Here is a 26588-nt window from a genome sequence, read left to right as displayed (position 1 = left end):
CTCACACACCATCACACACACACCATTATACACACTTACTGAGACAAGCACTCACACATACACACAATACCATACACACTCACAGACAAGCTCATGTATTCACACGCATGTATATATATATATATATATATATATATATATATAGATAGATAGACACACATGCAAACACACAGGCAAACACACACACACAAATATCCATATCTTTATGTGGAAAAACAACCCGTCCTAACGGTTAAGCAAGAGAGCCAAAGATGAATAATTGAATGAAGGAGAAGATAGCTAGTGACTACGGCATGCTAAAATGACCTGTTGATTGTTACTGAGATACAAAACAAATGCTATTGTGGACGACTTCTAAGCTTGCATTCTATCTAGCACATAGCTTATAACATAGCTTTCTCAACAGAACACCACAGTGCCATTACCATTTCGGCTTATTGCTACCCGTGTCTGCTTCTGACGTTACTGCATCCATGTAGCACTGTACTGTACCACAGGAGAGTAGAAACGCACACGCTTGGTAGGTGGCAAAGCCTGTATGTTTGGCCCATATTTTTCCAACGAATGAGAAATCTTCATGTGTAACACCTGCATTCATGTTCCAACTGTAGACAGGAAACCATAGACCTCGTGTTATCTGCATACATAATAGACACTGATCGCCTCAAATTACACCACAAAGTAAAAAACGGAATAGTTGTCCATTTTTACTTGTAGCCTACATTAATAAGCACATAATTGGTGTGTTACTATCCGTGTTATGTAACCAGTCATCAACCACTGGGGATGGAGGAATGTGTGATAATAATTAAATAAATTAGGATATGGAGCTTACCATCATGTATTGTAAGTAGGGTAAATAATGCGCTGAAATTTAATTAATAGCATTTGTTTATGTGTGTTTATAAAAACTAACATTAAATCAGACACAAATGAAGCAGGCCCGGGGACGCGATAGAGAAATGGAATGGGAAGACGTGCGTTCTGTACCACACTACTCTATGCTTGGATGAGCATGTAGGCCATGCCAACAACAATGCATAATATACCCTCTGGTGATAGGGCATGTACACACAAATGCACAAACTTGTGCGCGCGCGCACACACACACACACACACACACGGATGCACGTAGCACACACACACATGCTTGGTGATAGGGCATGTACACACATGTGCTTGCGCGCACACACACACACACATACACGGATACACGTAGCACACACACACATGCTTGGTGATAGGGCATGGAACCGTTTCTGCTCATATCTAGAGATAATGTTACAACAGTGTGACAGAAAGGACTTCAGCCCCAGAGGAATCAGCAGCCAGCTCTCGTCTGTGGTAAATTCATAATGAATCAAATGGTGTACATCCTCAACAGTCATTGTTTATTTCAGTATTTTGGTAGGTTATTCTGTATTTCGAGAAGAGAAAAAAAACTAACTGTTCCTTTTAACACTATTCGTTATTGACGTCTTTTTAGGGGGACATGGCAAACAAAGAACATTCTTGCTTGATCCAAAAAGCTTTGAATTTGCAAAGGCGATTTACATGGTACAGCTCCATCTACAACCATACCACTTTTATAGAGTGCAATTATTTAGTTATGTACTAAATCACAATCTTCAATGTACACAACAGTTATTTGAATCAGGCATGCTAACGATGCGCTAAAATGATAGCCTGCACTTTACGTCTCTCCAGGACCGGAGTTAGTCACTGCCATTCACGACACACATTTAAGAGCTTATTCCCAATCCCCATCCATCACTCTAGTCCCTCTCCAAGCAACTGGTTGTACAGCAGATGCACATAACCAAAGGATGTCAAGGATTGAACGATCTGAAAGCGAGAGGGAAGTCATTACATATTCCTATTTCCTACCACCCTCAGTTCGACATAATCACCACAATTAAAAGACATCTGCAGTGAATCCAGATCTGTAGTACGTGTGTGCGTGTGCGTGTGCGTGTGAGGGTTGTGTGTGTATGATGGAGGCAATCAGGCGGTATTACTAGCAGCATTAACCAGGTCCCCCTCTGCGTTGGGCCTCCTCCTGAAGGAAGGCATTCCATTAGAATATCTCTGATTAATTGAGATGGAGGATTTGCACGTTGCTTCGCAGTAGAATGTTAACCAACCAGAAATGTACTTCTTGGTCGGGATCCGAGATGTTCTGTGATCTCAGTACACCTAAATGGGACGGTGTAGAGAAATGCATTATCACAGGGCTTCCTCAGTCAAAATGAAATGTACTTCTTGGTCGGGATCTGAGATGTTCTGTGATCTCAGTACACCTAAATGGGATGGTGTAGAGAAATGCATTATCACAGGGCTTCCTCAGTCAGCTTTTCTGCCTGGTGACCAATCTTAAGCCTTTAATAATGTCTTCTGACCCATCAGATAAATCAGCTCATGTCTCTAACCACATCCCAGGGTTTAGCCACAGAATTAGAATATCTCTACCGTCCCTCCTGACCCATCATTTGGTTAACACTGCATCAACACTAGCTGGGTATTAAATTGAACATATGTACAGTATATCTCTTAGATTGGATTCCACTTCACTCTCTGCTGGCTCAAGTCCATCAGACTTGGTCGCCATTCTGATCTTCATCATCACAATCATCAAGTATTTGACTTCTAAAAATGACAGCTGACATACAGGTTGGCACTAACAGCTGAAACTGAGCGGAGCCTACATCAACTTGGCCTCATCCTGATGAGGGGGTAGAGTACATTTCATCAACAAAGCAGTGGGAGACATCATTCTTACTTAGTGCTGGTATGGCACTGATATGGTTAAATCCCTGGGTTAAATATGTTGCCATGGAAATGTACGTTGCACATCAGTCAGACACGCTCCCCGCGGTGCGTACGATCAGTGTCAAAGGAAGCTGTGAGAAACAGTTCATATGTTTCTTAATGGCAGCAATTAACTAAATTGATTGAAGGCACATCAATGTATTCTCTACTGTCAGTACAAACACACACACATATGCAATGCAAAGAGGCATGAACATGCACATGCACACACACACACACACACACACACACACACACACACACACACACACACACACACACACACACACACACACACACACACTGCTATTTCCATGAGAATGAAGTCTGAAGCTATGAAAGTGAAAGGAAAGAGATCAGAGGCTTAGAGAAAAGATAACTAAGGCTGTTTCCCTCATTTGAATACTTAACCTTGATCTAAAATTAGACAGTCCCAGTCTAGGTTTTACCTCTGAGAGCATCTTCCTTTACATGAATTATGCATGTTCCCCTACACATTTACACGAGAGATAATGATTGGAAGAGGGAGACGTACTATAGGGCTTATGCCTTCCTCAGATGACTCCATCACTTTGCATGGTGTTTCATCATTTTCCTAACAGAATTCTGATCTAACAGATTAAACATCAGCTAACAGTGTAATCAAAATATTGTGGTATTAAATCAAATGCAAATAAAACCTATAGCATCAAGTAATAGGGCAGGGACCTAATACAAGCTGGGTGCAATACAGACAGACTGCTGTTGCAGAGTTTGGAGAAATGTGTTGGAATGTGTTGGATCACCATGGATACCAGTGAAAGTTTTAACTACAGAGATCCCATGAGGTTTTTAATATTATCCCTGTCTGTTATAGCTGTCCCCCCACCAATAATTCACTAAGGAGGCTATACCACACCATAGGTTGTGTGTGTGTGTGTGTGTGTGTGCGTGTGTGTGTGTGTGTGTGTGTGTGTGTGTGTGTGTGTGTGTGTGTGTGTGTGTGTGTGTGCGTGTGTGCGTGTGTGCGTGTGTGTGTGTGTGAGAGAGAGAGAGAGAGAGAGAGAGAAAGAGTGAGAGAGAGAGAGAGAGAGGGGAGAGAGAAAGTGTGTGTGAGAGAGAGAGAGAGAGAGAGAGAGAGAGAGAGAGAGAGAGAGAGAGAGAGAGAGAGAGAGAGAGAGAGAGAGAGAGAGAGAGAGAGAGAGAGAGAGAGGGCAAATGAGGGCAAACCTTCAGAATTAGAAAAGCAGTTTTGCATCCACCCTCACCTCACCAATAACATACAAAAGAAGAAAATCCTGCATGTGACACTCATTCACAGCTCCTTCACCCTTGACCCTGTCAAAGTAACATATCGTAAGAGTGCTGAGAGGTAACATGAGAAAGCTTTGAGGAATATCAATTCGGCTGAGCACTAAGAGCCCCGGAGGATCTGAAGTCACAATTATCCATGCACCATTTCCCACCACTCTGCCATACACACATTATCTTTGCACCCTTACACACTCAACCACTGACACAGACATACTCTCCTTCCCTTGACAGCACATCATACTGACTTTCTTTTCTGTATTATTTGGTTTTCTGGCCTATGAATATATCGATTCTAGAAGGCTCCTGATTGTGGCATACTCAAAATATACTAGGCTCATCTTTCAATTTCTTCATAGAAATGTTGCAATTCTCCACACAGCCTTTTTTCTGCAACCTAAATCACATGAATTATACCCACAGGGATTACATCCAATGGACTTTTAAAGATGTGTTTATATTAAGAGATGGAATTATGAAAACGAATGGATTAAAGAACATCTTGCAGAATCTCATGAGTCATACCAACATTAATATATTCTCCGTTCTATGTTTCTATTAATATATTCACTTCACCCCACCCGATTTCTCTCCGCGAATTCTTTACGCACGAAGTTCTCCCCACTCCCCCTCGCCTTCCCCCTTACTGTCCAATGAGAAACAGATAATTTATTAAACTACCGTGTCTCGTCCAATCATGACAGTCCTGTTGAGCCATGTGACCTGAAGTCCTCCTGTCTCAACACAGGCCGGGTGGACTTCGATTCAGACGTGGGCAGCACAGCGATACTACGGGATGGGATGCGGTGAGAATGCCACTGTGGCAGACTTCAAGGAATCCGTCTACAGTTGAGAATTGATGCTCAATATCAAATAACATATATTTTTTAAAGGAGCTTTCATCCAGCTGCTTTGCAGGAATTGAAATGATTCGTAAGTATTGCAATTATTTATCTTGTGACTATATTTTCAGTGTTTTTTGTTTCTTTTCAAGGACATATATTCGCATGTTTCGAATAAAAAAATCTATAAAAACAAATTCCAAATCATGTAGAATATTGTTTATATCCAGAAATCAGGAAAATAACATATTGTAGGCTATTGTTTATAACGGATGCAGAATAGTTACGGTTTCCATGCGTTTAACGCACACCGCCTTCTCGGAAGCTACGTTGTCGTTGAGAGAAAATGAGTAAGCTATATCAATGCAATGAAACTATCTGCTGATATGATTTAACCGTTAACCATGGAGACTGGTCGGTTTAGCACTTCCTTTAATAAATAAATAAGTGCGCTTAAACTCGGTGACCTCTAGGAGGGTGCTTATCCGCCCGCCAGTCTGGGATCGGCACGCTCGAGCTCCCGTTATTGGCGGCTATAAAGAACCGGGACAACTCGTGAGCACGTCTCGAAATGACATCAGCGCCTATGCTTCCTATAGCTTATTATGCATGTCCGAATAATTGCTCACTATCTATTTTATAAGGATTCTGGCACATCTGCGCACATCGACCAATGCAACTTTTTCGTAAAGTTCTGGATTTGCCTATTATGCCTTTGTCCATATGTCGAAAGCTTTTCTCTGTTTGTTTGCGTTTAATCTAATCCCATACATCAACATTAATTTCAATTTGAACCATTGTTTGAATAAATTGGCTATATTTTTCTCCTCTCAAAGTGTGGGTTGCAATTGATATTGAGAAACCTCAGCATTTTAATCAGGGTGTGAACTCTGGAAGCTATCAGTTGGCAGAATACAGATGTGCAGTACAGGAGTTACATTAAACCCGTCTGGCACAATGAGCATTGGATTTTATGGAAGCTCATTCCCGCCACAATTGTTTTTTTAATGTCTGTACTATCTCAACATTTCGAGATATGTAAATCAGAGTTTCGAGATAGTATCTCACGTTTTTGGGGATAGTATCTCAAAATGTGGAGATACTATCTGAAGATGTTGAGATACTAAGTCGAAATGTCGAGATACCTACTGCAAATCAAAATGTGGGATACTAGAACATACATATAGTATTTGTGTCTTCATTTGGAGCGTTATTTCCATCTATCCACGTTGCAGACATCGGCACAGCAGGGTCGCTGGAAAATGTATGGCGAGCTGGCATTTGCCCCAACTCTTATCCTGTGCTTCAGTCTGATCAACTGTAGCCTACTGACAACAACCACAGCTGCAGGTAGCCTAGAGAAGCATATTAACTGATTCGAACAAATCTGGTCCCATCATAGCCCATATAAAACCGTTTTACAGCTGATTTATTACTGTCATACCCTACAACTAAGGTCCGGAGTTTTACCTAGTTAGGTTAGCCTACCAGTTCACGGAAAACTCTGGGCCCCAGGAAAACACTCCTGTGATGACACCTCTGAAATGACCACACAATGTTACAAATGAAGAAACGTGTCCTATAAGTTTGAGAAAGTATATTGCATTTTTTACTTAGGCATCTTGAAATTTTGACTTGGTATCTCGCAATTTTGAACTAGTATCTGGAAATGTTGAAATTATGAGGTAGTATCTAGAAATCTTGAGATAGTATTGATTAAATTTTTTAAATGGGGCCAGAATGGGCTTCTAAAGGATTTAAATGAACCATCCCATCCATAACAAGAGTTTATCAGGGCCATAATAAAGTCAAACCTATAGAGAGCCTCGTGGCCTGGACACACCAGCTTTGTCTACAGTATATATCATACACATCCCCCGACCAACCGCAGCCCAGCCAAGCAGACGAGAGACACCTGAAGTCCAGACGAATGATCAACAGTCTCCCTCCCTCCGTCTGTCAGTGACCACCCCCTCCCTCCCTCTCTCCGGTTACCGCACAGTCACAGGTCAGTGCACAATGTTCTCTAGTTGGTGCACCGCATTGGGCGCAGAGTGGTGGCGCGGTGGGCACACCTACGCAGGCGCAGTAAGGTCCTCGTAAAAATAATTTGTTAGAGTTAGGCTAGATAAAATCAAAGAAGAGCCTTAGGGTACAATACTTTCATGAATTAATGAGTGTAGTTGACAAAATGCCCACGTACAAGGAGGAAGGCTTCTTGCGCACTGCGTGTCCCACAAAGTTTTTGAGATTGGAGGCAAAATAGGACCCATGTTGTGCTCTAATTGCAGGATTTTAATTGATATGCTAGGGGTTATTAGGCTACTGTTTTGTTACCATCTGTCTGCCTGTAGCCTACTCACTTCAAAATGTATAAAGAAACGCAGAAATGCACATTTGTGGTTTTATGAATTCTTGCCAATCCATTCATGTCTCTGAAAGTTGAATCGGTTAGCTATTAGTCTAGACTAAAATGGCTAATGTGGATGCATTTCTATCAGCAACCCTATTGCTTTATACCCAGACTACAATGCCTGCAATGCTTTGATGCTTTTTGAAATCTAATACAAACGGCCGGAGTTCCTCTCTTTGTGCCTGCATGCAGGTTAATTAATGAGGCAATCTGCATAAATTCTTCTGCCGTCTGGGTAGAGATGCTTCGTGGCAGCGGATGTTTAATGTGTGGAGTGTTTCCATATAAACGTTGGTGAACAAATGTGGTAATGTGGTAATGACTATTCTATTGTTGACAGTGCATTATCCTCCACGTAATGAAAAGGACTCTGTATTTATAGCAGCAGGTAACGTAGTACAGAATAGTACACCAATGAGGTCGATTACTACTTACAGTGCTGGTGGTGGATGAACCATGGTTATTTGGAACAGGTAACGTAGTACAGAATAGTACACCAATGAGGTCGATTACTACTTACAGTGCTGGTGGTGGATGAACCATGGTTATTTGGAACAGGTAACGTAGTACAGAATAGTACACCAATGAGGTCGATTACTACTTACAGTGCTGGTGGTGGATGAACCATGGTTATTTGGAACTGGGCAGAGCAGGCCAGAGGGACTGAACAATATTGATTGGCGCAGAGAGGATGGTCTGAGATACTGTATCCTTACTTCCTCTATCCTCTCTGGGCTAAGTTACAAGTAATTTATTTTAGCCTCGTCTGTTGTCTGCACAGGAACGACAGAGTAGGACAAGATGTAGAGGATCAGTGTGTGTGTGTGTGTGTGTGTGTGTGTGTGTGTGTGTGTGTGTGTGTGTGTGTGTGCACTGTAAAAAGTGGGACGGCACTGTTGTTCATCTGAAGTGTTTTTTCTGATTGTTATGATCCAGAATTAGGATTTGGTTCGTTTAACCTGTTCTATTCAACTTGTCTGAAATCAGATTGTGAATTTGACAGATCAATGTGATTCTTTTTTATTGAATGAAAGCTTCTAAATTTATTTTAACAGCTCATGCGTATTAGCATTGCATAGCAGTGGGTGCAATGAAGCGGTGGCCTATTGGAGGTGTGGCCTATTGGGGGCGTGGCTTTTGGATGTTCTTTTTGGCCATCTGTGAGTCTGAATGTCATTCCACTTTGCTGCTATAATAGCCTCCACTGTTCTGGGAAGGTTTTCCACTAGATGTTGGAAGATTGCTGCTATTGTTCAGCCACAAGAGCATTAGTGAGATTGTGCACTGATATTGGGCAATTAGGCCTGGCTCTCAGTCGGCATTCCAATTCATCCCGATGGGGTTGAGGTCAGGGCTCTGTGCAGGCCAGTCAAGTTCTTCCACATCGATCTCAAAACTGTTCGTATGTCCCTCATTTTGTGCACGGGGCCATTGTCATGCTGAAACAGGAAAGGTCCTTCCCTGAACTGTTGCCACAAATGTGGAAGCACAGAATCATCTAAAATGTCATTGTATGCTGTAGCGTTAAGATTTCCCTTCACTGGAACTAAGGGGCCCGAACCATGAAAAACAGCCCCAGACTATTATTCCTCCTCCACCAAACTTTACAGTTGGCACTATGTATTGGGGCAATTAGCGTTTTCCTTGCATTCGCCAAACCCAGATTTGTCCGACGAATTGCCAGATGGTGAAGCGTGATTCATCACTCCAGAGAACGCATTTCCACTGCTCCACTGCTCGGCCATGGAAACCCATTTCATGAAGCTCCTGAAGAACAGTTCTTGTGCTGATGTTGCTTCCAGAGGCAGATTGGACCTTGGTGTTGCAACCGCAGACAGACGATTTTTACACGCAACGTGTTTCAGCGCTCGGCTGTCCCGTTCTGTGAGCTTGCGTGACCTACCAATTAGCGACTCCTAGACGTTTCCACTTCACAATAACAGCACTTACAATTGACAGGGGCAGCTCTAGCAGGGCAGACATTTGACGAATTGACTTGTTGGAAAAGTGGCATCCTACTGTATGACGGTGTCACGTTGAAAGTCACTGAGCTCTTCAGTAAGGCCATTCTACTGCCAATGTTTCTCTATGGAGATTGCATGGCTGTGTGCTTGATTTTATACACCTGTCAGCATCCACTAATTTGATGGGGTGTCCACATACTTTTGTATAGATAGGTTAATCGTAATTGCATTTTGGTACACCAGAAGTACATTCATTTCCAATGGAACACTGTTTGCATGCGTAGACGGCTTGACAGAAACGGTTGCAGAAGGTGAATGTTGAACTTTGGTTGCGCACATATCCAGTTTATGCTGCGTACCACTTTGCGCAAAGACACTCTAGGTGTGATCGAGGCGTGAAGAGTAGTGATGGAGAACAAAGCTACCTGAAGCATTGAGCATTAACAGAAAAGAGGTTCATTACTTGAGGCTTTGATCAACACAGAGTACACTAGAACATTATAGATGACGTCAGACAAGCCGTAGTACATGCTCAGCCTTTTTGTCTTCTACCGACACCAATCAGTTGGTTGTTCGACAAAACAAACCTTCGGACGTCGTTGATCACATGCTTCGGATAAAGTGATAAGTAAACTGCTTTGTGATTTCGACGCATGCCTCGCAGCTCCTGTATCAAACGTAGCATAACTACTAGAGACCCTGGAAAGGTTTCTGTTGATGAGATGGTCACCATTTGGTTACGATATTGTAACCAGTTAACGTGAAAGTCTAATGAAAAGAAAGTGTTTGAGGTCATTATTTCATGTTATGGAACCAACTTCATATCTCGATTAACAGGAAATTGAGTTTGTATTTACAGTGCCTTCAGAAATTATTCATAGCCCCTTGACTTATTTCACATTTAGTTTTGTTACAGCCTGAATTCAAAATGTATTAAATATTTTTTGAAATCTCACCCATCTACACACAATACCCCATAATGGCAAAGTGAAAACATGTTTTTAGAAATTGTTGCAAATGTATTGAAAATTAAATACAGAAATATCTAATGTACCTAAGTATTCAAACCCCTGAGTTAATAGATGTTAGAATCACTTTTGGCAGTGATTACAGCTGTGAGTCTTTCTGGGTAGGTCTCTAAGAGCTGTGAGTCTTTCTGGGTAAGTATCTAAGAGCTGTGAGTCTTTCTGGGTAAGTGTCTAAGAGCTGTGAGTCTTTCTGGGTAAGTCTCTAAGAGCTGTGAGTCTTTCTGGGTAAGTATCTAAGAGCTGTGAGTCTTTATGGGTAAGTGTCTAAGAGCTGTGAGTCTTTATGGGTAAGTTTCTAAGAGCTGTGAGTCTTTCTGGGTAAGTCTCTAAGAGCTGTGAGTCGTTCTGGGTAAGTGTCTAAGAGCTGTGAGTCTTACTGGGTAAGTGTCTAAGAGCTGTGAGTCTTTCTGGGTAAGTCTCTAAGAGCTGTGAGTCTTTCTGGGTAAGTGTCTAAGAGCTGTGAGTCTTTCTGGGTAAGTGTCTAAGAGCTGTGAGTCTTTCTGGGTAAGTGTCTAAGAGCTGTGAGTCTTTCTGGGTAAGTCTCTAAGAGCTGTGAGTCTTTCTGGGTAAGTCTCTAAGAGCTGTGAGTCTTTCTGGGTAAGTGTCTAAGAGCTTTGCACACCTGGAATGTACAATATTTGCACAATGTTATTTTTTAAATTCTTCAAGCACTGTCAAAGGTTTGCAACAAAGGGCATCTATTGGTTGGAGGGAAAATAATGTTTTAAAAAAGCAGACATTGAATATCCCTTTGAGCACGATGAAGTTATTAATTACACTTTGGATGGTGTATCAATACACCCAGTCACTACAAAGATACAGGTATCCTTTTTAACTCAGTTTCTGGAGAGGAAGGAAACCGCTCAGGGATTTCACCATGAGGCCAATGGTGACTTTAGAACAATTACAGAGTTTAATGGCTGTGATAGGAGAAAACTGAGGACAATGTAGTTACTCCACAACATTATAGTTACTCCACAATACTAACCTAATTGACAGAATGAAAAGAAGGAAACCTATCCAGAATACAAATATTACAAAACATGAATCTTGTTTGCAATAAGGCACTAAAGTAAAACTGCTAAACATGTGGCAAAGACATTAACTTTATGCCCTGAATACAAACCATTATATTTGGGGCAAATCCAACACAACATATCACTGAGTACCACTCTTCATATTTTCAAGCAAGAGGCCAATGGTAACTTTAAAACAGTCACAGAGTTTAATGGCTGCGAAAAGAGAAAACTGAGGATGGATTCACAACATATTTTCAATCATAGTGGTGGCTGCATCATGTTATGGGTATAGTTGTCATCGGCATGGACTAGGGAGTTTTTTTTAGGATAAAAAGAAACAAAATAGAGCTAAGCAACAGCAAAATCCTAGAGGAAAACCTGGTTCAGTCTGCTTACCAACAGACGCTGGGAGCCAAATTCACCTTTCAGCAGGACAATAACCTCAAACACAAGGCCAAATATACACTGGAGTTGATTACCAAGATGACATTGAATGTTCCTGAGTGACCTAGTTACAGTTTTGACTTAAATCGCATTGAATGACTATAACAATACTTCAAAATGGCTGTCAAGCAATGATCAACAACAACTTGACAGTGAAAACCTCCCTGGTCTTTGTGGTTGAATCTGTATTTGGAATTCAATGTTCGACTGAGGGACTTTTACAGATAATTGTATGAACATTTCTAAAAACATAATTCAATTTTGACATTATGGGTTGCTGTGTGAAGCCCAGTGACACAGAACCTCAATTGAATCAATTTTAAAGTCAAGGGGAGTTAATACTTCCTGTATGTTATTTATTAGGTTTAATCAAAGGGGAGTTAATACTTCCTGAAGGCACTGTATGTTATGTATTATGTTTAATCAAAGGGGAGTTAATACTTCCTGAAGGCACTGTATGGTATTTATTAGTTTTAATCAAAGGGGGGTTAATACTTCCTGAAGGCACTGTATGTTATTTATTAGGGTTAATCAAAGGGGAGTTAATACTTCCTGTATGCTATTTATTAGGTTTAATCAAAGGGGAGTTAATACATCCTGTATGCTATTTATTAGGTTTAATCAAAGGGGAGTTAATACTTCCTGAAGGCACTGTATGTTATTTATTAGGTTTAATCAAAGGGGAGTTAATACTTCCTGAAGGCACTGTATGTTATTTATTAGGTTTAATCAAAGGGGAGCTAATACTTCCTGTATGTTATTTATTAGGTTTAATCAAAGGGGAGTTAATACTTCCTGAAGGCACTGTATGTTATTTGTTAGGTTTAATTAAAGGGGAGTTAATACTTCCTGTATGTTATTTATTAGGTTTAATCAAAGGGGAGTTAATACTTCCTGAAGGCACTGTATGGTATTTATTAGTTTTAATCAAAGGGGGGTTAATACTTCCTGAAGGCACTGTATGTTATTTATTAGGGTTAATCAAAGGGGAGTTAATACTTCCTGTATGCTATTTATTAGGTTTAATCAAAGGGGAGTTAATACTTCCTGAAGGCACTGTATGTTATTTATTAGGTTTAATCAAAGGGGAGTTAATACTTCCTGAAGGCACTGTATGTTATTTCTTAGGTTTAATCAAAGGGGAGCTAATACTTCCTGTATGTTATTTATTAGGTTTAATCAAAGGGGAGTTAATACTTCCTGAAGGCACTGTATGTTATTTGTTAGGTTTAATCAAAGGGGAGTTAATACTTCCTGTATGTTATTTATTAGGTTTAATCAAAGGGGAGTTAATACTTTCTGTATGGTATTTATTAGGTTTAATCAAAGGGGAGTTAATACTTCCTGTATGTTATTTATTAGTTTTAATCAAAGGGGAGTTAATACTTCCTGTATGTTATTTATTAGGTTTAATCAAAGGGATGTTAATACTTCCTGAAGGCACTGTATGTTATTTATTAGGTTTAATCAAAGGGGAGTTAATACTTCCTGAAGGCACTGTATGTTATTTATTAGATTTAATCAAAGGGGAGTTAATACTTCCTGAAGGCACTGTATGGTATTTATTAGTTTTAATCAAAGGGGGGTTAATACTTCCTGAAGGCACTGTATGTTATTTATTAGGGTTAATCAAAGGGGAGTTAATACTTCCTGTATGCTATTTATTAGGTTTAATCAAAGGGGAGTTAATACTTCCTGAAGGCACTGTATGTTATTTATTAGGTTTAATCAAAGGGGAGTTAATACTTCCTGTATGTTATTTATTAGTTTTAATCAAAGCGGAGTTAATACTTCCTGTATGTTATTTATTAGGTTTAATCAAAGGGATGTTAATACTTCCCGAAGTATGTTATTTATTAGGTTTAATCAAAGGGGAGTTAATACTTCCTGAAGGCACTGTATGTTATTTATTAGATTTAATCAAAGGGGAGTTAATACTTCCTGAAGGCACTGTATGTTATTTATTAGGTTTAATCAAAGGGGAGCTAAAACTTCCTGAAGGCACTGTATGTTATTTATTATATTTAATCAAAGGGGAGCTAATACTTCCTGTATGTTATTTATTAGATCTAATCAAAGGGGAGTTAATACTTCCTGAAGGCACTGTATGTTATTTATTAGGTTTAATCAAAGGGGAGTTAATACTTCCTTTATGTTATTTATTAGGTTTAATCAAAGGGGAGTTAATACTTCCTGTATGTTATTTATTAGGTTTAATCAAAGGGGAGTTAATACTTCCTGAAGGCACTGTATGTTATTTATTATGTTTAATCAAAGGGGAGTTAATACTTCCTGTATGGTATTTATTAGGTTTAATCAAAGGGGAGTTAATACTTTCTGTATGTTATTTATTAGGTTTAATCAAAGGGGAGTTAATACTTCCTGTATGTTATTTACTAGGTTTAATCAAAGGGGAGTTAATACTTCCTGAAGGCACTGTATGGTATTTATTAGTTTTAATCAAAGGTGAGTTAATACTTCCTGAAGGCACTGTATGTTATTTATTAGGGTTAATCAAAGGGGAGTTAATACTTCCTGTATGCTATTTATTAGGTTTAATCAAAGGGGAGTTAATACTTCCTGAAGGCACTGTATGTTATTTATTAGGTTTAATCAAAGGGGAGTTAATACTTCCTGAAGGCACTGTATGTTATTTATTAGGTTTAATCAAAGGGGAGCTAATACTTCCTGTATGTTATTTATTAGGTTTAATCAAAGGGGAGTTAATACTTTCTGTATGGCATTTATTAGGTTTAATCAAAGGGGAGTTAATACTTCCTGTATGTTATTTATTAGGTTTAATCAAAGGGGAGTTAATACTTCCTGAAGGCACTGTATGTTATTTATTAGGTTTAATCAAAGGGGGGTTAATACTTCCTGTATGTTATTTATTAGGTTTAATCAAAGGTGAGTTAATACTTCCTGTATGTTATTTTTTAGGTTTAATCAAAGGGGAGTTAATACTTCCTGAAGGCACTGTATGTTATTTATTAGGTTTAATCAAAGGGGAGTTAATACTTCCTGAAGGCACTGTATGTTATTTATTAGGTTTAATCAAAGGGGAGTTAATACTTCCTGTATGTTATTTATTAGTTTTAATCAAAGGTGAGTTAATACTTCCTGAAGGCACTGTATGTTATTTATTAGGTTTAATCAAAGGGGAGTTAATACTTCCTGAAGCCACTGTATGTTATTTATTAGGTTTAATCAAAGGGGAGTTAATACTTCCTGTATGTTATTTATTAGGTTTAATCAAAGGGGAGTTAATACTTCCTGAAGGCACTGTATGTTATTTATTAGGTTTAATCAAAGTGGAGTTAATACTTCATGTATGTTATTTATTAGTTTTAATCAAAGGTGAGTTAATACTTCCTGTATGTTATTTATTAGGTTTAATCAAAGGGGAGTTAATACTTCCTGAAGGCACTGTATGTTATTTATTAGGTTTAATCAAAGGGGAGTTAATACTTCCTGAAGGCACTGTATGTTATTTATTAGGTTTAATCAAAGGGGAGTTAATACTTCCTGTATGTTATTTATTAGGTTTAATCAAAGGGGAGTTAATACTTCCTGAAGGCACTGTATGGTATTTATTAGTTTTAATCAAAGGTGAGTTAATACTTCCTGTACGTTATTTATTAGGTTTAATCAAAGGTGAGTTAATACTTCCTGAAGGCACTGTATGTTATTTATTAGGTTTAATTAAAGGGGAGTTAATACTTCCTGAAGGCACTGTATGTTATTTATTAGGTTTAATCAAAGGGGAAAAGTAAGGTGAGTGTTGAAAGAAATACAGTTCATTTCAAAATGAAATCTAAGTTAGTTAATAATCAAATATAACAGTTGGCATTGAATCGTATATTTTGTTTAGACAAATTTGTTTTTTTTCAAGTGACGAAACCTAAGTTATTTACTTGTAACCAGTTGACACCATTTTTTTCAGTTCACCCAAAGAGTCTTAATTATTTAATTTTTTTTACAGTGTGTGTGCATATGCCTTCATGTGGCGGGTGTAATTTTGCTTTGAGGGGAAATGGTTTTAAACGGACAGGATATTTTCTATTAAAGGGTTCCATTTGATATTTGGGTAACCCCATCCTGTCTTCCTCCTGGAGAGGAGAAAGAAGCAGACAGGTGGGTCCTGTCCTATCTCCTTTCCCCCTGTGGCGAACGATGGATCAGTGTCTGTCGCCCTGGAGGTACAGTCCATCTAATATGTGTGCTGAGTTTCAAAGTGCATTCTCTAATCACTACAGGGAGAGGAGAGAACTGAGTTTGACAGAGGAATGCACGTAAACCCTTTATTTGTAGGTAAATTATGTCCTTATCTGGATCTATGTCATGAATTACATTTTGGATAGAATCACAAGAATTACATTTTGGATGGAATCACAATAATTACATGTTGGATAGAATCACAAGAATTACTGAATTACTGTAGATGAATTGTAAATATATATATATATACAAAAAATCTTCCCATAAAGACTATTCTGTCATTTTAGTGCCGTTTTTATTTGCTGCTTAACCATTACATGATCACATGATTAAAGATACCCCTCCTAAACCCACATGCCCCTGTGTGTGTCCACAGTTCATAGGAAGGATATGAAACACACACATCCTCCTCGTTGGGCTTTCTACCCCAAATCATTTAAACATATGAAAGAGAATGAAGCGCCATCACCTAGAAGAGAGAAAAACAACAGGAAACTCCTTGGAGAAAACTGTACTGTACTCTACATCCAGTATTGAAGCAGTCAGAGGCAATGAGCTGACCTGACAGTTTTTTCCTTTGTATATTCACACCATCCCTCTGGAGGGAAACAGAGCTTCACATTACATTTAAACAATTGTGAAGAAAGATGTACTATTTCCGGTATCCAGGGATGCTGTAACCATAGTATAACAATTAATCATGGAATTAATCCATTAGTTGTTTTTTAATTCACAACCCTCTCTATCTGAGGCCTAACATGGCTTTAAGTAGTTGCTATTTTTAGAGGGGGTTAAGGGTCGAGGTACATTAATGAGTTAAGGAAATGGGATGAACCTCTGCACTGCGCCTGGGGCTTCAGCCTCTATGTCAGTATAGATGACTGTGTCACCTCTGATCTCTTGTGTACCCAATGGGCTGAGGTAACTCTCAGGTGTACCCCTACAGCTAGCCAGGTGTCGCTCCTGTGTCATCGCTCCGGTTCCCAGGAGCTGGTTGGTCACATCGGTGGCATTTCACCTTTGACCTTTGGTCCCTCTGACCCTTTATTGTAAAGCTGTCAGGGTCAGTATGCAAATGGTATATCTCAGATAACTGAAAAATTGTGTGTGTGCTCGCCCATGCGTGTGTGTGAGAGCCTCCTAAATTGATTTCACAAATGACCTGTATAACAGGTAAGACCTGGCTATTCCCCAGGGCCAAGTGACCCATGATCAGGTGGTTAGAGGTACCACCCCAACCCAATTACACCCCATTCATCTCTCAATTCATCGACTCCTCACCCCTCTCACCTGGCAGATCCCGAGCGGCTTAGCTGTGTCTGAAAACCTGCTCTCTAAAACGGACTCTAAAACTGTTGCGGTGTGTGAGCGTCGCCTTTCATTCCCCTTGACACCTTACGGTATCACACTGAATGAACTGAGAAACACCACAGAAGTCTGCGTAGCATCAAAACAGATAGCAGAGATACAGTAAAGGCAAAATGGTGGAGCAATGGAGAGATATTCTTACAACAACCTGGAGCCACCAATGTTCAGCATTTAAAATAAATGGACAAAGAGCTGCTAGTCAGTTAGGTCATGAAGACTCAAGGCAAGCCTCATTTCCATTATCATCCCTGCAGGATACTCATTCTGTAAGACTACCATTTATTGAGATACTCTCCTCATGCTGCCTTGAAAGTTATCAGACAATAGGCTAATAGGCAAAATATAGGCCCTGTTAGTCAGTACCTACTATCAGAGTCTAGTACTGGAATCAGAGTCTATGTAATACTGTCACCATTGGAGAAAATTCCATTTGGAAAGTTTTGAATCTCTCCCATTGTTCCAAAAAGAAACAGGGGGTTTCGCATGGAAGCAGGAATGCCAGGAAATGACAGGCATTCTTTGTGGATGATTCAAAACTAAACTTGGGTTGGAGTAAAGGGGGGAACCAGAAGACACAATCAGTTCTGTCTCTGCTGTGAGATGAAGTCAAGAACCCTTTTAGTGACGTTTTAGTTTTAGGTCACTTGCCCTAATTCCATACTCAATGCTTTCCCTGCACACTTATACCAAGTATACAAATGGGCATCTTGAATAGTCATTCTGGTGCAGATAGAAAGCCTCTGCCTGTAAATTAAGTGACGCTGCAGGTATGTTGCTCAGGGTCCTGTGTGGCTCAGTTGGTAGAGCATGGTGCTTGCAATGCCAGGGTTGTGGGTTTGATTCCCATGGGGGACCAGTATGAACATGTACTGTATGCACTCACTGCTGTATGTTGCTTTGGACAAGAGCATCTGCTAAATTGCACCTTTTTTTAAAGTAAAAATGTTTACAGATGTTGACATTTTAATAGTAGGCCTTCTATGTTTCTGTTAAGCAGCGAGGTTTAGTATCAATATAGTTTCTATTTGTTTAATTCCCGTGGTAGAACAACCTTGTAGGCCCCCATTTGTCCTTGTTTGCCTCTCATTTCCCTTGCCTTACTGCATAGCTCTCTGTATGTTACTTAATGAGGTGTTACAGTACAGTATCGTAGCCAAGACAGAGCTGGCTGTAACTTATACACTGTAAAGCTTTACATTCAGTCAACCATTCAGTTGGTGGTTGAGGGAGGAGTTTCAACCCGCCTAGTTTCACAAACCCCTTTGCTATTGCTGAGGTGGCAGGAAAGTGCAGAAACGAAAGAAGAAAAATAACGTTTGACTCCCCTCTTTCACCCTCAATGTCCTCAGTGACACTCATAACTAGAGAGAGAGTATGTGTGTGTGGGTGTGTCTGAGAGAGAGCGAAAAGAGAGATTACTTGGGCAAGAGCGGTGCATTTTCACTGTAAGAAAAGGTACATTTGGCCATTCATAAGTGACACAAAATGCATTTATTTACACAAAGAAAGGTCCTTCAAAATACGCCAGGCCATAGTCTTAAATCTGGACCTCCTCTATCATTCGTCTTCATTCTATCCAGACTACCTGGTCCCATGGTCTACATGTAGTAGTGCTTCTCTCACCCAGCCCCCCCCCCCCCCCCCCCCCACCCTTCCTCATCTTCTTCCTCCTACCCTTTTGGACAGCTTTTATTTCACAACCTCTTCCCTCTCCAGCTGTTCTCGGTTCCTACACACACGCACACACAAAGACACACACCCGTCCCTCGTTCCCGTTCCTCTACTCCTCCTCCTCTTGTTATTTAGTCCCACTGTGCAGGTAGTGGTAGTAGTTCCCGGTTCTTTGACCAGCGTAACGCGGCGGCACACAGTTCCGTCCATCTCCCGCCAGACAAAGGGGGGGGGCCTTGAGGAGGGGGATGAAAGGAAACAGGGACCGTGTGTGTGTGTGTGTGTGTGTGTGTGTGTGTGTGTGAGAGAGAGAGAGAGAGAGAGAGAGAGAGAGAGAGAGAGAGAGAGAGAGAGAGAGGTGTACGTAGCATTTAACTAGCACTTAAGATTCTTCCCAAAGAGCATTTGTTTTTGTTATCTTGTGGTTGCAACTGTAAGGAGTGAGTCCAAAATGAAGAGGGTTTTATCACCTGTTTTCTTGGATGGGAAAATAACAACATGTAAGCAATGTTTGGTTGCACATTACGAAACAACAAATGGTCAGTGGTGTAAAGTACTGAAGTAAAAATACTTAAAAGCACAACTTTGGGGGTCATCTGTACTTTACTTTACTTGTTGACAACTTTTACTTTTAGTTCACTGCATTCCTAATGAAAATAATGTCATTTTTACTCCATACATTTTCCCTGACACCCAAAAGTACTCGTTACATTTTGAATGCTTAGCAGGACAGGACTGGTCATCCCTACTACATCTGATCTGGAGGACTCACTATGCTTCATTTGGAGTGTGCCCCTGGCTATCCGTAAATACATTTTAAAAAACGTACCATCTTGTTTGCTTAATATAAGCAATTTTAAATTATTTATACTTCTACTTTTAAAAAAAATTACATTTACAAAATAATTGAAGCCTACATCTCTATTTACATGTAACACAGACACGTAGTCAGCAAAAAAGTCAGACCCAATGTCTTTGTTAGTTTTGGAGCCATATACAGTACAGTATCGGATGTAACACAAAAAAACATGTTGTTCCAGTCTTACCAGCCAGACATAGACTTTACTATAATTGTTCCTGCACAGTAGCAGCAGCACACAGTGCAGTGGCAGTTTCTGTAGCCTGGGGGAGGTAAAACCACAGGAGTATTTTATGGTCATAGACAACCTACAGTCCTGAGACAACCGGTTCCTTGAGACCTCTCTTCTGGCCCTCTTTTATGGCATCATAAACCCTTCCATTTCCTCTGGCCAGCCCTAGGTGGATATAACCGACATACCTGCACAGTAATTGTCTGTCTGGGTCTCTTCTCTGTCTGTCTCACCACCCCCGGATTGTTTGTTGCCCCCCTCTGGAGCCAGACACTACAGATGTCTGAACCTACTAACTTAGAGATCTTTCAGATCTGGGTTTTACAGTGCTACAGTGATGCAAATCTGAATTGACACTCTATTCCCTGTATTATGTACTACTTTTAACCTGAGCCAAGAGACTGATACCTAGGCTAGTGGTTTGGGTGTAGAAAGGAACGAGGCAGGCTGCCTATAATATACAGTTGAAGTCGGAAGTTTACAAGTTCACATCAGTTTTTCACAATTCCTGACGTGTAATAAAAATGTCCTGTCTTAGGTAAGTTAGGATCATCACTTTATTTTAAGAATGTGAAATGTCAGAATAATAGTAGAGAGAATGACTTATTTCAGCTTTTATTTCTTTCATCACATTCCCAGTGGGTCAGAAGTTTACATACACTCAATTAGTATTTGGTAGCATTACCTTTAAATTGTTTAACTTGGGTCAAATGTTTCAGGTAGCCTTCCACAAGCTTCCCACAATAAGTTGGGTGGATTTTGGCCCATTCCTCCTGACAGAGCTGGTGTAGCTGAGTCAGGTTTGTAGTCCTCCTTGCTCACACGCGCTTCTTTCAGTTCTGTCCACAAATTCTCTATAGGATTGAGGTCAGGGCTTTGTGATGGCCACTCCAATACCTTGACTTTGTTGTCCTTAAGCCATTTTGCCACAACTTTGGAAGCATGCTTCGGGTCATTGTCCATTTGGAAGACCCATTTGCGACCAAGCTTTAACTTCCTGACTGATGACTTGAGATGATGCTTCAATATATCCACATAATTTTCCTCCCTCAAGTGCACCAGTCCCTCCTGCAGCAAAGCACCCCCACAACATGATGCTGCCACCCCGTGCTTCACGGTTGGGATGGTGTTCTTTGGCTTGCAAGCCTCCACCTTTTTCCCTCCAAACATAACGATGGTCATTATGGCCAAACAGTTCTATTTTTGTTCCATCAGACCAGAGGACATTTCTTCAAAAAGAAAAGTACTTTTTCCCCATGTGCAGTTGCAAACCGTGGTCTGGCTTTTTTTCTTCCTTGCTTAGTGACTTTTTAGGTTATGTCGATATAAGACTTGTTTTACTGTGGATATAGATGCTTTTGTGCCTGTTTCCTCCAGCATCTTCACAAGGTCCTTTGCTGTTGTTCTGGGATTGACTTACACTTTTCGCACCAAAGTTCGTTCATCTCAAGTAGAGAGGTATGACGGCTGCGTGGTCCCATGGTCTTTATACTTGTGTACTATTGTTTGTACAGATGAATGTAGTACCTTCAGGCATTTGGAAATTGCTCCCAAGAATGAACCAGACTTGTGGAGGTCTACATTTTTTTTTTGGAGGTCTTGGCTGATTTCTTTTGATTTTCGCATGATGTCAAGCAAAGAGGCATTGAGGTTGAAGGTAGGCCTTGAAATACATCCACAGGTACACCTCCAATTGACTCAAATGATGTCAATTACCCTATCAGAAGCTTCTAAAGCCATGACATCATTTTCTGGAATTTTCCAAACTGTTTAAAGGCACAGTCAACTTGGTGTATGTAAACTTCTGACCCACTGGAATTGTGATACAGTGAATTATTAGAGAAATAATCTGTTTGTAAACAATTGTTGGAAAATTCATTGTGTCATGCACTAAGTAGATGTCCTAACTGACTTGCCAAAACTATAGTTTGTTAACAAGAAAGTTGTGGAGTGGTTGAAAAACAAGTGTATGTAAACATCCGACATCAACTGTATATACAGTACCAGTCAAAAGTTTGGACAGACCTACTCATTCAATGCTTTAAAAAAAAAAAAAAAAAACTATTTTCTACATTGTATCATAATAGTGAAGACATCAAAACTGTGAAATAACACATATAGAATCATGTAGTAACCAAAAAACAGTTAAACAAATCAAAATATTTTAGATTTGAGATTCTTCAAATAGCCACCCTTTGCCTTGATGACAGCTTTGCACACTCTTGGCATTCTCTCAACTAGCTTTATGAGGTAGTCACCTGGAATGCATTTCAATTAACAGGTGTGCCTTGTTAAAAGTAAATTTGTGGAATTTCTTTCCTTCTTAACGCGTTTGAGCCAATCAGTTGTGTTGTGACAAGGTAGGGGTGGTATACAGAAGATAGCCCTATTTGGTAAGTCCAAGACCAAGAATAGCTCAAATACAGTGCCTTGCGAAAGTATTCGGCCCCCTTGAACTTTGCGACCTTTTGCCACATTTCAGGCTTCAAACATAAAGATATAAAACTATATTTTTTTGTGAAGAATCAACAACAAGTGGGACACAATCATGAAGTGGAACGACATTTATTGGATATTTCAAACTTTTTTAACAAATCAAAAACTGAAAAATTGGGCGTGCAAAATTATTCAGCCCCTTTACTTTCAGTGCAGCAAACTCTCTCCAGAAGTTCAGTGAGGATCTCTGAATGATCCAATGTTGACCTAAATGACTAATGATGATAAATACAATCCACCTGTGTGTAATCAAGTCTCCGTATAAATGCACCTGCCCTGTGATAGTCTCAGAGGTCCGTTAAAAGCGCAGAGAGCATCATGAAGAACAAGGAACACACCAGGCAGGTCCGAGATACTGTTGTGAAGTTTAAAGCCGGATTTGGATACAAAAAGATTTCCCAAGCTTTAAACATCCCAAGGAGCACTGTGCAAGCGATAATATTGAAATGGAAGGAGTATCAGACCACTGCAAATCTACCAAGACCTGGCCGTCCCTCTAAACTTTCAGCTCATACAAGGAGAAGACTGATCAGAGATGCAGCCAAGAGGCCCATGATCACTCTGGATGAACTGCAGAGATCTACAGCTGAGGTGGGAGACTCTGTCCATAGGACAACAATCAGTCGTATATTGCACAAATCTGGCCTTTATGGAAGAGTGGCAAGAAGAAAGCCATTTCTTAAAGATATCCATAAAAAGTGTTGTTTAAAGTTTGCCACAAGCCACCTGGGAGACACACCAAACATGTGGAAGAAGGTGCTCTGGTCAGATGAAACCAAAATTGAACTTTTTGGCAACAATGCAAAACGTTATGTTTGGCGTAAAAGCAACACAGCTGAACACACCATCCCCACTGTCAAACATGGTGGTGGCAGCATCATGGTTTGGGCCTGCTTTTCTTCAGCTGGGACAGGGAAGATGGTTAAAATTGATGGGAAGATGGATGGAGCCAAATACAGGACCATTCTGGAAGAAAACCTGATGGAGTCTGCAAAAGACCTGAGACTGGGACAGAGATTTGTCTTCCAACAAGACAATGATCCAAAACATAAAGCAAAATCTACAATGTAATGGTTCAAAAATAAACATATCCAGGTGTTAGAATGGCCAAGTCAAAGTCCAGACCTGAATCCAATCGAGAATCTGTGGAAAGAACTGAAAACTGCTGTTCACAAATGCTCTCCATCCAACTTCACTGAGCTCGAGCTGTTTTGCAAGGAGGAATGGGAAAAAATGTCAGTCTCTCGATGTGCAAAACTGATAGAGACATACCCCAAGCGACTTACAGCTGTAATCGCAGCAAAAGGTGGCGCTACAAAGTATTAACTTAAGGGGGCTGAATAATTTTGCACGCCCAATTTTTCAGTTTTTGATTTGTTAAAAATGTTTGAAATATCCAATAAATGTCGTTCCACTTCATGATTGTGTCCCAATTGTTGTTGATTCTTCACAAAGAAATACAGTTTTATATCTTTATGTTTGAAGCCTGAAATGTGGCAAAAGGTCGCAAAGTTCAAGGGGGCCGAATACTTTCGCAAGGCACTGTAAGCAAAGAGAAACGACAGTCCATCATTACTTTAAGACATGAAGGTCAGTTAAGCCGGAAAATTTCAAGAACTTTGAACATTTCTTCAAGTGCAATCACAAAAACCATCAAGCACTATGATGAAACTGGTCTCATGAGGACCACCACAGGAAAGGAAGACCCTTTGCTGTAGAGGATAAGTTCATTAGAGTTACCGGCCTCAGAAATTGCAGCCCAAATAAATGCTTCACAGAGTTCAAGTAACAGACACATCTCAACATCAGCTGTTCAGATTAGACTGTGTGAATCAGGCCTTCATGTTCGATTTGCTGCAAAGAAACCACTACAAAAGGACACCAATAATAAGAAGAGACTTGCTTGGGCCAAGAAACACGAGCTATGGACATTAGACCAGTGGAAAATCTGTCCAAAGTCCAAATTTGAGATTTTTGGTTCCATTCCCCCGTGTCTTTGTGAGACGCAGAGTAGGTGATCCGATGATCTCCGCATGTGTGGTTCCCACTGTGAAGGATGGAGGAGGAGCTGTGGTGGTGTGGGGGTGCTTTGCTGGTGAGACTGTCTGTGATTTATTTAGAATTCAAGGCACACTTAACCAGCATGACAACCACAGCATTCAGCAACAATACGCCATCCCATCTAGTTTGTACTTTTTGGGACTTTCATTTGTTTTTCAACAGGACAATGACCCAAAACACACCACCAGGCTGTGTAAGGGCTATTTGACCAAGAAGGAGAGTGATCGAGTGCTGAATCAGATGACCTGGCCTCCACAATCACCCGACCTCACAATTGAGATGGTTTGGGATGAGTTGGACCGAAGAGTGAAGGAAAAGCAGCCAAGTGCCCAGCATATGTGAGTACTCCTTCAAGACTGTTGGAAAAGCATTCCAGGTGAAGCTGGTTGAGAGAATGCCAAGAGTGTGCCAAGCTGTCATCAAGGCAAAGGGTGGCTACTTTGAAAAATATTAAATAGATTTTGATTTGTTTAACACTTTTTTGGTTATTACATGATTCCATATGTGTTATTTCATAGTTTTGATGTCTTCACTATTATTCTACAATATAGAAAATAGTCAAAATAAAGATAAACCCTTGAATGAGTGTACACACTTTTGACTGGTACTGTATATATAGAGCCTGGGTCCCAAATCCCAAATTTCTCTGGCTTACACACAGTCAATGGAAGAAGAAACATGTTTAGTAGCAGCTTACTGCTTAAGACTGAACTGACCACGTTGTGAGAGTTGCTGATGTCTTTTGTTTGACAAAGCCTATGGCTGCTGAGGACAATAAGGAGGATTTACAGAGAGAGGCCTCAGGAGAGAGGACGTTGACACAGATGGTGCTTTGGGGCTCTTCAAAGAGGGACTACGAACCAAGTAACTTGACTAGATAGGATACTTTGTGGTTGTCTGACACTACTAACCCATTGTTCTCTGATATAACAGGCAGACACATGGACTAGTTCTCCTTTTCTGTTCCTTTTGATATATGCCAGCCATTGCGGCTCAAGCATTAAGTTTTACAAATTTTACTACTTGGATGAGACGAATGAGCAAATCTGTTTTTCACGGCTTTGATTTGACGAATGGAGCCTGAAATATCTTTCTCACCTCATGGTGATAGTGAGATGTGATTGCATATTCAAACAGGAGTTAGGATAAATCTGTCTTCAGGTAGTTTAATCCTGCTGGGCTCAGAGAGAGAGAAAGGATAAAGGAGAGAGAGAAAGAGAATGATGTGATCCTACTCAGCAGATGCAGCAACACCAGGAAATAGCAGTATCAGTAACAAGTAGTAACAACATTACCCTCAAAAGGATTGTTTTTGTCAGATGTTTAAAGTAGTTGTAGTGAAGTGGAAACAGTAGCTATACTATAGGGCCAGTGGTTTTTCCTGTGGCAAGAATAACTGCCACTTGTCATTCTGTATGATAAAAACTCCCTGACAGAGGTAGCAAATGAGGATTGAACTGAAACAGGGTCCTGGTCTTGTGTGTTGTATGCCACAGGCAATAACTTTACCACATGTTTACAAAGGCCAGACCCTCTTTAGGTAGTTAACCATCACAATGAACCATTCTCTCTAACCCCATCTGATTATGGCCCTTTACTGTAATGACTGCAGTACATGTAGTCACTCTGAGTAGGCCTAGAAGTGGATAAGAAAGCATTAGGAAGGCTACTGTTCAGTATCTAATGTTCACTGTTTAAGGGGCTGTAATAAGGTACTCCACAGCAGCAAAGCAGTTTTCTGACTCGTGTGAGGGTACTAAAAGGGTAGCCAATGCAGTGTATTTCTTTTTTTAATCTATTTTCGGGGACAAATATAGTTCTGGGTAATGGGACATATTTTGGAGGCCATTACTACAGAAGTCTTGTTTTAATCTA

The 26588-nt window shown here is 40.2% G+C and overlaps 1 long non-coding RNA gene across 1 annotated transcript; it reads left to right on the top strand.

Annotated features, from left to right (window-relative positions):
- The first annotated feature begins 4865 nt into the window (after window positions 1-4865).
- Window positions 4866-25929, top strand: LOC149970669 (uncharacterized). The gene is made up of 2 exons (XR_016492965.1): window positions 4866-5031; window positions 24876-25929. It is a non-coding gene; the product is annotated as an uncharacterized LOC149970669 (long non-coding RNA).
- The last annotated feature ends 659 nt before the right edge of the window (window positions 25930-26588 follow it).

The sequence above is a fragment of the Oncorhynchus mykiss genome, chromosome 28, assembly GCF_057628025.1.
Source record: "Oncorhynchus mykiss isolate SJ-2025 chromosome 28, ASM5762802v1, whole genome shotgun sequence".
In the NCBI taxonomy this organism is placed as follows: domain Eukaryota; kingdom Metazoa; phylum Chordata; class Actinopteri; order Salmoniformes; family Salmonidae; genus Oncorhynchus; species Oncorhynchus mykiss.
The sequence above is the reverse complement of the archived record's forward strand: the minus strand, read 5'-3'. Positions and strand labels throughout refer to the sequence as shown.